Source organism: Mustela nivalis (genome assembly GCF_964662115.1).
Source record: "Mustela nivalis genome assembly, chromosome: 9".
In the NCBI taxonomy this organism is placed as follows: domain Eukaryota; kingdom Metazoa; phylum Chordata; class Mammalia; order Carnivora; family Mustelidae; genus Mustela; species Mustela nivalis.
The window spans coordinates 15,380,926-15,393,872 of record NC_139028.1 but is presented as its reverse complement, the minus strand read 5'-3'; the positions used below and the strand labels follow the sequence as shown (position 1 = coordinate 15,393,872).

At 40.5% G+C, this 12,947-nt stretch overlaps 1 long non-coding RNA gene across 6 annotated transcripts in view; it reads right to left on the bottom strand.

The window, feature by feature from the left end:
* Positions 1-12,947, bottom strand: part of LOC309841405 — a 444,569-nt gene that overhangs the window by 227,543 nt on the left and 204,079 nt on the right. The gene's annotated exons all lie outside the window — the stretch shown is intronic.

Below are 12,947 nucleotides of genomic sequence, written 5' to 3'. Positions count from 1 at the left end.
CAGGTATCTAATGGAACCTAAGGTCAGAAAGTACAATCAGTCCTCAAAAGGGGCTAGAACCAGAAACTAGTCAGTAGCAAGTCAATCAGGTTCTCATTCTCTCTCTCTCCCTTCCCCATACTCACTCTACACATCTTTTCATCCTTTGCCCTTTCCATGCACTTGACCTTCTCCATTTGAGCAAGTACTTGACTCAGGTACAATCTCCCACCTCTATTGTCCGTCACTGAGTTCAAGCATCTCACCCAGTCCTTACCATGTCTCTAAGTCCCACCTGTAAATTCTCAGAAGACAGAATCTGATGAGCCCAGCGTGAATCAGATGGTCACCACAATTCCATCAGTGGTGACCACAGAGGCAGGTGACTTGCCTCATGGATCTCTGCTCTCTGAGGAGGAGGTGTGGATAGGTTCTGAACAGAGTGTGGGAACATGGAAGCCATGATTAGAGTAATAAATGACTGAAAGTCCAGCAAAACATGAACTATAGTAAGGTGTGAGTATTGTCAGTGATAACTGAAGAGCTCAGAACCCAGAGGCGACTAAGCAGAGGTCCCTACTGACCCAGCTGCTAATAATGCAATTACTGTGGTGAGAAATTATTGGACTACGAATTATTTAACCCAAAGTTATATTTCTGGCCTTTTGATTCTTTGATTCCATTTCTTCCTGTCAATATTTGATTCAATGTGAAATAACAAAATCCTGGAAACCACCTGAAGGTCTATCACTATGGAAACAGTGAATCAAATTCTGGAACAGTCATCGTATAGAACACTGTGCATCTATTAAAAGGAATGAGTTGTACTGATATGCATTAAACTGAGAAAATATTCAGGATTTTATTAAATTAAAAAGCATTGCAGAATAATGTACATAATATCTTAATTTGCAAAACAACAACAATAACTACAAAGCTAAGTTTTAGCCAGCTATATATATGTAGCAAGGTGTAGGTGAGTAAGGATATACCAAAGTGTGAACACTGGTTACTTTGGGGCTAGGGAAGGGGGGCCCTAAGTAGTGAAAATGGTAGACAATGTTTTCTTTATATACCTCTAAATGACTTATTCTCGAAAACCCACATGCCATCCTTGTAAATTTTTAAGTTTATAAATGAAGAAGAAAGATTTTTTGAATTCTATATTCAAGAGTCCATCTCAAATACTACCATTTCTGGCCTTTCTGGGTCCCCTACCTACACATGGGTGCTCTGTGAAAACACCCACAGAACATGGACTTCTCTTATGATTCTGATATTCTGGGGCGATAGATGGTGCCTATTTCTCTTCATCTTACTTACATTGTAACTCTATCAAGGAGCCATTATTGGACACCCTCCACCCCCCCCCCCCACACCCCATCAACAAAAACCCAACATCTAAAATGGTATATTATACAGAAGAAATACCTGGCAAATCTTTACTGACTAGGGTCAACTCAATACTTAGCAATTCTTCCAGCATGTCCTATGTGTTGTCTTCAAAAAGGTAGATTCTTTCTAAGAATTTGCTTTGAACTGTAAATGCAGCAATCTCTAATTCTATAGGACAATGCCATATTATTTTCTAGCCATTTCAAGGTAATTTATATTTTGGTTCATAATTTGAGGGGAAATCAAATGAGTCTTTTTTTTTTTTTTAATATTGTGAGTTGATAACTCGTGAGCTCCAAGCCACCATATGTCTTTAAAATTAATTTGGGGCACCTCAGCTGACCTTGGCAGGCCCAGTCCAGCAGGCCCCAGGCTTGAGAAACCAAAGCGGTGATTCACACTGACAGAGATGAAATGGCTCATGTCAAACTCTTCCAAATTACACTCATGCTTGACCTGCTCTTCTCCTCCTGAACACACCTCATTACTGAGAAACTATCATTCAAGGGACATAGAGTTAAACATTTAATAAATCCGTGATCAGAATCCAGGAGGATAATTAAACCTTTGATGAAAGTGAGAGAGGGTGGGAGCAGAACCCAGGTAGAACACAGAGAACAAAGGTAAGGGTAGGAAAGATGTTTGTGTCGAGACAGTGATCAGAAATTCCTAGACTTTCAGTTGTCCTTTGGACCATGCTTTCACTTGGCTTGGTGGCAGCAAGTTTATAGGGAACTAGGGACTAATCTCAGTGGATATTACAAAGCCCCTGAGCCCCAGTGGATATTACAAAGCCCCTGTCAATAATGCAGGCACTTGAAGCTGACCTTGAACTCACCCACTGCCATACAGCAAGAATAACATGTCTGAGTGCAATATATATCTAATAATAAAACACCATACCTATAAAGGTTACTAGAATAAGAAAAGACCTGGGGAGGAGTTATTGGATAATGTATACCAAATAGGATGCAGTGAGGAAGAACACAGTGAGGGCAGCAAATATGATGAGGAAACAATGGAACAGGGGTCCAGAGACCTGCCTCTGCCACAAAAAACCCCATTTGTGACCTTGAATCTATCATTCTACCTCTTAAAAGTCTCATGGAGATGCCATTTGTTCCTCACACTACAATGTGCAAAAGAATCCCCTGGGAATCTTGTTAAAATGCAGAACCTGATTTAGTAGATCTGAGGAAGTTATGCATCCCACAAGTTCTGGAGAGATCCGTAAACCACATGGAGAAACAAGGAATTCGACAATCACCAGATTCCCTTCCGGCTCAAAAATTTTAATTCCTAAAACAGCATCTCCACCTTTTCATGTAGACCCCTCTGAGTCCCAGCAGAGGGAGGTCTCTGGTCTTCAGAGAATTAGTCTGCTTTCTTTCCCAATTTAACACTGCCACAATTCTCACAATGACTTGGGATTCTCCTCTTCTACTAAATAAAGGGGAATGACATTGAACAACCCTCCTTTCTCATCTACCAAGCTTAGAGGCAAACACACAGCCCCTTTTTATGTTAGGAGATTTTTCTGCTTGTTATTTGGAAAACTGACCAGAGCAAGTGACAAACACTTTGACCAACTTGTTAATATTCTAGACACCTCCTTCCAGTGATTTTTCATATATATATATATATATATATATATATATATATATATATATGTGTGTGTGTGTGTGTGTGTGTATAAATATACATATTTTTATATACGTATGTGTATATATATGCATACACATGTATACACATATGTATATATGTGTATATATAAATACACACATATATATACACACACATACAGATACATGTTTTTTCAAAATGGGAATTATAGTGAATATATAGGTTCATGCTCACCACCAAATTATATTTTCTCACTTCATGAAACATCTTCAAAATTGTGATTTTAATGACTTCACAATATTCCATCATAAGAATGTCCATTACTCATATGGCAATTGTTGGAGAGTTAAGTTTTTTGTTGTAATTTTAAATAATATGAAGGTAAAAATCCTTACTGTTTTCCTAGCTACCACTTTTTAAATATCTACTATGTGCCAAACACTGTGTTAAATGCTTGACATACATCATTTAATCCTTGTAATGATCTTTCAAGATGAATATTATTATAATATCCATTCTGTTGAGAAGGACACTGAGACACAGACAAGTCACCTAACTTACTCAGGATCACAGCATTGGTCAGTGGCAGAGGTGGAAATACCCACAGGTCTGTCTGACTCCAAAGCCAAGCTCATAACCACTGTATGGTACCTCCTTGTACATAAACCCACAGGTGTCTTTCTGATTATTTCACTAAGATAATTTGGGTTTTTTTTTGTTTTGTTTTGTTTTTGTGTGCATAAATTCTTTTAGTTTGATTGCAAAAGTGATACAGGCTCAAAAAATAACTGAGACAATGCATGGATGTAAATTAAAAATCTACATCCTCCTTTCTCTCCCTGCACTGATTTCTTGAGGTTCGTTTCCTTTCCATGTGTTTTCTATGCTAAAATAGCACACGGAAAGGCAGAAATCATGTGATTTTCACCATTTCATCCCTGGCACAGAGCTAGCTAAACATTTGTTAAAAGAATAAATGAATCATTGAATACTTTTTAAAAATGAAAATGAGAGGTGCCTAGGTGGCTCAGTGGGTTAAAGCCTCTGCCTTTGGCTCCAGTCATGATCCCAGCGTCCTGGAATCGAGCCCTGAGTTGGGCTCTCTGCTCAGCAGAGAGCTTGCTTCCTCTTCTCTCTCTGCCTGCCTCTCTGCCTACTTGTGATTTCCATCTGTCAAATAAATAAATAAAATATTTAAAAAAAAAATGAAAATGAAGCCTTACCATACATTGTTTCACTTAAATTATTATTTTCACTTTTCATCTCAAGAAACTTACAACATACAGATGTAATTATTTAAAAAATAACTGTATAAATAATCCATGATATGGATACACTGTAATTTATTAAGCCATTTCCCATAAATCAGCATGTATATTTACTGATTTAGGGAGTTACTATTGATGTTGCATTAAATATCCACACATATTTTTTCTTTTTTTTTTTTTAAAGATTTACTTATTTTAAGGGGGGGATGGGAAGGGAGGCAGAGGGAGAGGAAGAGAGACTGTCAAGCAGACTCCGTGCTGAGTGCAGAGTCCAATGTGGAGCTCGGATCCCAGGACCCTGAGATCATGACCTGAGATGAAATCAAGAGTCTGATGCCCAACCGACTGAGCCAGCAAGGTGCCCCTCCCTATGTGCTTTCATATACTGATGCTTTTATCTCTTTAGAATAGTTTCTATAATTAGGATTACTGGTTCATAAGGGATGTATATAAAACTATCCATTTTGGTGTTTTGATTTGCATTTTCTTTATTACTGGTGAGGTTGAATGCCTTTTTAAATTTCTTGCTTGCTTGCTTTTTTTCTGTGAATTGCAAGAAACTTGCTCTAAGTAAAATTGCTGGATTAAAAGATGTGAACATTTTAAATGTGCTTGACATCTAGCCAAATTGTCTTCCAGAAGTGATGGAATAACTTACCCTCCCACAAGCAGAGCATGTAACCTCCAAACTAGGTATTTTAATTAAAAAAGTAAAAGCATTTGCCAATTTGAGAGTCTCTGATGATTTACTTGGGCATTTCTTACCTTTCCTTCAGAAAGCAACGATTGCTTTTTTTTTTTTTTTTTTTTTTTTTTTTTCCCCCTTCAGAAGCTTTCAGAAAGCTCCTGGAGAGAAATTTCATCCTTAAAGGGAAAAGGCTGGGTGGAGGGAAGAACCTTCAGCACAGGGACTTGGAAGGGCAGCCAGGAGCTATACTGGGAGGTTAAAGGCATTTCCAAGAGGATAATGGAACAGGAGAATGAGGGCTAGTCTTGTGTCCAGAAGAATTGAGACAGCCCATCCAGAATTTGAGGGCAAGTTTATACTGGCACTTGCTGTGGGGCATGGCCAAGGTGCTGTGGGGGAAGCTTAATTTTTCCTGTCACATTCTAGGAAGCATTGGCCATCAATGGGCCTAATCTAATTAAGCAAAATTTAATTCAAACAAGCAAATACTGTTCAACATTTGCCAGAAGCAAAGCCCTGACAAGGGGAACAGATTCCCACTGTATAAACTACATTAAAAAAAAAAAAAAGACTATAAAAACCCTAAACCAGAGTGAGGTGTGAACTATTTGGAAGGTTCATCGAACTATGGTGAGTTGGAACTGAGAGGTTATGTTTACTTAGTAGGATCAAGAAAGGCTTTCTAGAGAGAAGTCAGGAGGTTCAAATGGTGCCTCGGTTCTGAAAAATGCTATGTTACATCACGTTCCCTCACCCAGCCACTATCAGAACTCTGGGCAGCCACCAACCCATGTGCTACCCTCGCACATCCATCCAAGAGTTGCCCTTCTATCAGTCCTAGACCTGCAGGCTGATTAGCATCAAGTAGGGAATTTAACCACCCTTCTTCTGAAGACTGGAGTTCAGAGGCTCAGTTTAAATTAAGAGCATCTGGTGTGTCCCCAGCAAGGTCAAGCTGAGATTCAATGTGGCTGTTTAAGAAAACAGTTGTTGGTGACCTCTCTGGCTATAGATTCTACTGGGGGCTTGTATTTTGCTGAAGAAAAGGGGAGGGAGATTTTATGCAGGAGAGAATGAATGAAAGAGCAAAAGAGTAAGGAAGGAGTGGGTTGTTTGGTTTGACATGGTTTCTGTTCCCTTTGGATCCCACAGGGGCCTGAGGGACTGGCCATGAACCCCACAGGTAAGAGGCATTCCAGAATATGAGTTCTCAGAGGCTGTAGGTCTCAGCACCCAGGCAGGATTTTACAGAGAAAGTCAGGGCTTCAAAGCAGAGAAGTGCAGCTCTTCTCCTGGCCCCCATGCTGAGTCTTTAACCAGCTTTGCCCAGAACAGCGAGCACCAGAGGAGGCTATCTGCAGGAGAGCAAGTCCTTGGGAAGGGCATCAGCTACAGGGCTGGACAACTCCCTAGAAAGCTCAAGAGTAACAACAGGAAGACTGGGGAAGGGAGGGTGTGGCGGTCCTGGGTGCTGCCACCAGGGCTGAAAGCCATCAGCATCTGGGCATTAGTGTCAGCAAAAACTCATGTGTGCCTACACTTTCCTGAGACCTGGACACAATTAGTGACACAGGGAATGGTATAAGATATCCTATCTAGAGTGAAGAAAGTGGGCCTAAAACTTCCTCAGTTAAGACAGTCTTCATTAGATGGAACCTTCCAGCTCTATCTCAGAGAACATCCCTTATCCTATCCCAATGTGCTGCCATGAGGATTTGTTCAAATCCTAAAATTAGACTCCGGATTCTTCAGTAAGAACTCTAGGGAGGCCAGAGTCACTTTAACTCAATTAAATTCCCATCAAACAGTGTTTATTAGCAGTTATGTATTGAACCCTGAACATGGAAGATGTTTAACACCTATTAATTTGCTTTGATTTAATGTGTAAATCTAGTGCACATAATTTTGTAATTATATTAAGCCTTATACCCATGAGGACAAGTGACATCCTTTTTCCCTAAGCACTTTCCTTTCTGCCTCTCTAGTTATTGAGTCATTAAGGGGACCCCTTGCCTGTTAACCCATAGGGAGGCCCCATGCCTCTCCTACGAAGGCCTGTACCAGTGTCACAGGAAGGAGATGTGAAAGGCATGAGCTTTCCTTGGGGTACACATACACCAAGCCTCATAGTTACAAGTGCCCTTACCATTTCTTCCTGTCCCTTTTCCCCTAAGTGCCCTTCTTACCAGGGAACAACAAACAATAGAAACTCTTTACCTCCCTAGGGTCTCTATTCCAAATTTTCTTGTTTGGTAAATGCCATATTTCTTTGGTATGACTTTCCACCTGCAAAGACAGGCAAAATCCAAGATGAAATTGACACAGGCTCTTTATTCACCAACCTGCATCAAGGAAACCCCATGTGTCATCATGTTCACTCCAGCAGGGCCTCCAAGGTGTCAGAAAAGATAGCAGGTTGTACAGAGTAAAACAAAATACTGAGATTAGATTCTGAGTGCCAGGCTTTCTACTAAGGTGGGGTGTGGAAACCGGGGACATTTTCTAAGTGGTATTCCATACATTTGGCAGTCCATGGTCAGCTGCAAAGGGACAAGTGAGCAGCTGGGGGACATTTCAAGAGATGAAGGTTTTCTGTGGCTGGCCATTTCCCAGAACACCTGGGGGGGCTGGAAAAAGCTGACCACCGTGGCACCAAGTTTTTCATGTCAGAATCCAGTCATGTGGAATATATAGATCTTTTAATCTTTTGGTGGAAGATAACTAAGATCTTAATTCTAAACTGGAGCTAGCAGTAATTCAGAAATGTATTCATTAGAAAGAATTATACTTCCTTTTGAATGCCCCTCCTCACTCGGCTGTGTAAAGTCCCGCCATTCTCAGAGCGTCCTCCCCACGCGCTGGGTGTTCCGAGAGCAGGCAAGCATATCTTCTGCAGGCCCCTCTTCCTGTCATTTGCAGCTCAGTCTCTGGGATACGGCACCTCCCCTCCTGTGAGCATCTATCTGTTCTTCACTTGCATCTGGAGATGAGCAGCTCTGAGGCCTTAGTCACTCTCACCAGTACCCCTTCATCCTCCACTTAAGCCCATTTCTCAAAGGGCTGCCAGAAGGAAATGATAAGACAGACAGTTGTGGCGACGTTTGGGGCTGCTAGGCATACGAGACTCTCAGGCAGATCTTCTTGATGTGTTCCCAAGGACCACAGTCTTGAAGGGATCATCTTTCTTCTCTCCAGGGAGAATACCCTATAGTGGGTCTCCTGAAGAAAAGCCCAGAGCCAACCACCTCCAGAGAGGAAGAATTGCCCCTTTGGATCCCTACCCACCTCCACTGTCTGATTTGCTCTTCCAGGATTGACCTTGACTTCATCTAAGAAAAGATGTCAGTGGTGATGTTCATTGTCCTCAAGGAAAGCTCCACCCCCACTCCAAGGGGTGTGGTATTATCCTCGTGCTTTCATCAAGATAATTAAATTACATAAGAACACAGCAGCTCAGCCTCAGAACATTCCAGGCTAACCAGTGTGAAGAAAGACCAAGCATTTGTTTTTGACCAGGAAACCATAGTACACGAGCTATAGTGTGTAAGAATCTTTATACACTTTACTTTGAATCCCTCTGACAGCATTATAAGTAGGTGGTATTAATCTCATTTTACAGAATAGTAAATGGAGTTCCACAGAGGTTAAGTAACAAGCCCGGCAGCACACTCAGCTAGGAGGCAGTTCTGTCGGAATTCGCACTGAAGTGTTTCTGCTTCTAAAGACTTTGTTACATTCACAAGACTGAGGCCAGTGTCAGATGTGCTTTGAAAAAGCAGTGGTCTCTCCTCTCTGGTTATCTGCCTGATGTTCCACTCTTTGAGCCCTTTGGCTGTGGATTCTGCATGAACATTCCTCTCCTTTCAGCAATATTTATCTTTCTCCCTCAGTGAATTTTCAGTCAGAAACCTCCTTCTATCCCTCCTCTCCCTCCCCTCATGCCTCCCCTTTACCTCCCCTCCCTCCTGTCCTCCTTAGTCTCTTAAAAGTGTTTTCCTACTCATTTGCAAATCTTACTTAGGAGGAGTGACTGGTGGCTATGATTAAGGGGTGAATCCCTTGTATTTTCCTGAGAGCACTTTTGCTTTCCAAGGAGACCAACGTGGCTGTCACGGATCCCAGATTTCTGATGCAGCTTAATTTCTTTTAAAAATGTCAGAGTTCAAGGGCTGTGTCCGTATAAATACTGAAACTGTGAGCACAAGTTACAGGTCCTTGGAGAAGAAAAGTTGCCTAATTGGGTGGCCAGCTTCCAAAAGTTCTCTTGGTAATCCTTCCTCGAGACTGTTTCTCTTTTACAAAATTATTTCCAGAAGAGTTTGGAATTTGCCTTCTGGGGTGTCAGAGCACCTATCTCAAAACACGCCCCACTGGCAAAATTATCTGAAACAAATTATTACTGGAAGCACTGAGTGCAGGGCTGGTATCCAGACGCTGGAAATGTGCTTACCAGTGGTGGCCATTGAAGGCCCTGTAGGAGAAAAACGGCTTCATAGAGCTAGTGGACCTTTTGTTTTCATCTTTACATCACCTTGAAGACTACTTGTACAAACAAAATACAGCAAAAAAAAAAATTGTCTGGATGACTCAGGTTAAAAAAATCTACTGTGGAAATAGAGAAGGAGTAGCACAGCCTTGCTGGACTCTCTTCACATGGGTCAGATTCCAAGATGAGAGCTCAGATGTCCCCCATCCTGTGAGTCTGGGCAAATCACTTAACTCTCCTGTGTCCTCCATAACTCTCCCCTTCATTCTGCCCATATAGACACCATTCATAACTCAGTGGCACAAAGAATGCTTGGTGATTTTCCCAAAGGAAAACCCCCTCCTGCTGCCAGGTTCGCAGCCCCTGCACTAGTGCTTCTTTCTTTGACATCCCGGGAAGAGCCAGAAGATAGAGTGTTCCCAGCCTGATTTCTAGAGTATTTGCCGCTGATCTGGACTCGTGGCTGACCTGGCTCTTTTCACTTCAGGTTGTGGCCCCAACTCTTTTAGAAATGAGGAAGTGAGGAAGGGCACACTTGAAGAAACTTAAGGAATTAGGTGATTTATAGGAATGATTATCATTCACTCTCTGAGTATTAGCTCTGGACCAGTGGGTGACTTTTGGTTTGTTAAAATACGAAAATAAACTGAGTAAGTTTGAAGATCTAGTTGGCATTATCAAGCAATTCAATAATTGATCAGCATCTTATCTAGCAAACAGAAAGGAACCCCAAAGAGCTATACAAAATGGAAGGGTTTTATAGGCCGAAATGGGGCAGGACATTTAGCAAAAGAAAAGAAAGGATTGTTTCAGGCAAGGTCACCTTCCCTCAAGGAAAAGGACAGAGGTTCTTATTAGGAAGATTACCTCATCTTCCTTTGAGGGAATAGAGAGGGCTTTTGTGACAGATTACCTCATTAGTGCTGACCAGAATACATCTGACCTACCAGTTAGGACTACATTGCAGGTTGAAACTGCAATTAGTTAAGTATTACACCCTTGTTTGGTGACTTGAACTAAACGACTCCATTTTGGGTCCATGGTTTTCTTTTTAATAGTTTTTATGCTCTAGTATTTGCATATTCCTTGGCCATAAAGAAACTGTTATCCATCTGCCCAGCTTCCCTCCAGTCTTCCTTCTGGATTTTTACATTTGCACAGAGAAGGTCTAAGTGCAATAATATATACTTTAGGAAAAAATAACGCCTGGACTATAAGACATTCCCACCACAAAGACAAGTAGAACCAAACCTAGCTAGAGCAGGCAGAAATGAAATTCTACCTCTAATAAGTGATACTTAACTAATTAGAGATCAACAGGTTGCCAAATACAAGATCAACTCACAAAAACCAATAGCATATCTCAATAGCAGCAATATACAACTATAAAATATAATGAAATCAGCACTCATCATAGTAGCAAAAGTTATAAAGTACACAGTAATTAATGAAGAATGTCAAAAATCTCCATACTATGTTAAGGAATAGAAGAGAATCCTGATTAAATAAAGAGATAGTTCATTCTCTTGGATGAGATAATTTAGTTCAGTAAAAATGGTCCATCCTTATTGAAATTAATCTATAAATTTAATATATATTTAATACAATACCAATCAAAATTCCAGCTAGATTATTTTGAGGAATGTGATCAAGTTATTTTAAAATGTATGTGAAGTGACCTCAGAAGATGACAGATTAGGGGGTCTCAGCCTTTGTTGCCCATTACAAAAACGTAATTTTAACAACCAGACACCAACGAAAATCTCTGTAAGAGAACTCCAGAGTATGATTAAGAAGCTTCAGCGATCCAAAGGAGTACAAACACTGAAGACAGATACCTAGAAAAGCACACAAATCATTTTACCTATGTAATTTCACCTCTCAACTTGCTTGGCTTGGTGTCAAGAGAAATCCCTTTGGCCATGACCTACCACCACCAGGGACAAGGAGAACAGAAGACCTCAGCAGCCCTTGCTGCCACCAGGGACAACTAGAGTTTTGACAGTAAGGACTTCTGTTGTTTTTGCTGATGCTGACTCCAGCTGATGGAGCTGCTCAGAACACCTGCTGCAGCACTCCCTACAGCAAGAGCATGTCCTTCCCCCAACCCCCATACTCACACACATACACACTCTCTCTCTCTCACACACACACACACACACACACACTCTCTCTCTCTCTCTCTCTCAACAAGGATGCCTGCTCTCATCACTTCAATCCAATATAGTACTGAAAATCCTAGCCAGAGAAATTAGATAAGAAAAAGAAATTAGGAAAAATTGGAAGGAAGAGGCAGAATTTTCTCTATCTGCACCAAAAAAAAAAAAAAAAAGGCTAAAACTAATAAACAAATTCAGTAAAGTTGCCAGATACAAAATCAAAATACAAATAATAGTAGCATTTCTGCGTACAAACTGTGAGCTATCCAAGAAGGAAATTAAGAAAAACAATTCACAATAGCAACAAAAAGAATAAAATATCGAGTAATAAATTTATCCAAGAGGTTAAAGACTTGTAAAACTGATAGTGACATGCAGCAAAGTGGATGTCTACATGCAGAAGAAGGAAGTTAGACCCTTATCTCACACTATAAGCAAAAGTCAACTCAAATGGATCCAAGATGTGAAAGTAAAACATGAAACCATAAAACTCCTAGAAGAAGTACACTGGAAACTGTAAAACATTAATGAAGGAAGTGAAAGGAGACACATAACTGGAAAAACATTTTGTGTCCAGGGACTGCAAGAATTAATATTGTAAAAATGTCCATACTACCCAAAGTGATCTACAGACACAACACAAGCCCTATCCACATTCCAATGTCATTTTTCTTGTAAATTAAAAATCTGTCCTAAAAGTCATATGAAAACACAAAAGACCCCCAAATAACCAGAGCAATCTTGATTAAGAAGAACAAAGCTGAAGGCATCACCCTTTAGATATATAGTTTTTATTTATCAATTATACCTCAATAAAGATGGGAAAAATATGTGAGGAAGACTATATTCTTCCGTAAACAGCTAAGTCAACTTGGATAAAAAGAGGATCGTAGAGAAGAAAGAAAACTTGCATCTTCTATGATCATGCTACAAGCTGTAATAATAAAACCAGGATGGCACAAGTGCAAACATAAACAAGGAAACTCTAAAATAAGTTAATGTGCTCACTCAGAGAGGACTCATACTTTTATGGGAACCTAATAAAATGATAAAGGTGGCAACCTCAAAACAACAGAACTAACAAAAAGCCAGAAGTAGGTGGTGTAGGGAGAGAAGTGCTGGGGGAAGGGAAGAGAGGGGAGGTGAGGGGAGATGGTCAGCTGCTGAAGACCAAGCAGCAAAGGATATCCTACGAATATCACCACCACTTTAGTGGAGTTTGCCTCGTCTATGTCAAATGAGGCAATTTTATTATTTTTTATGTATGTGACAATTCTTTGAAGAGGAAAAGATGTTGAACTGTCCTCGTTATGTCTATAACATAAAGGAACCACAGTAGTGGTACCAGC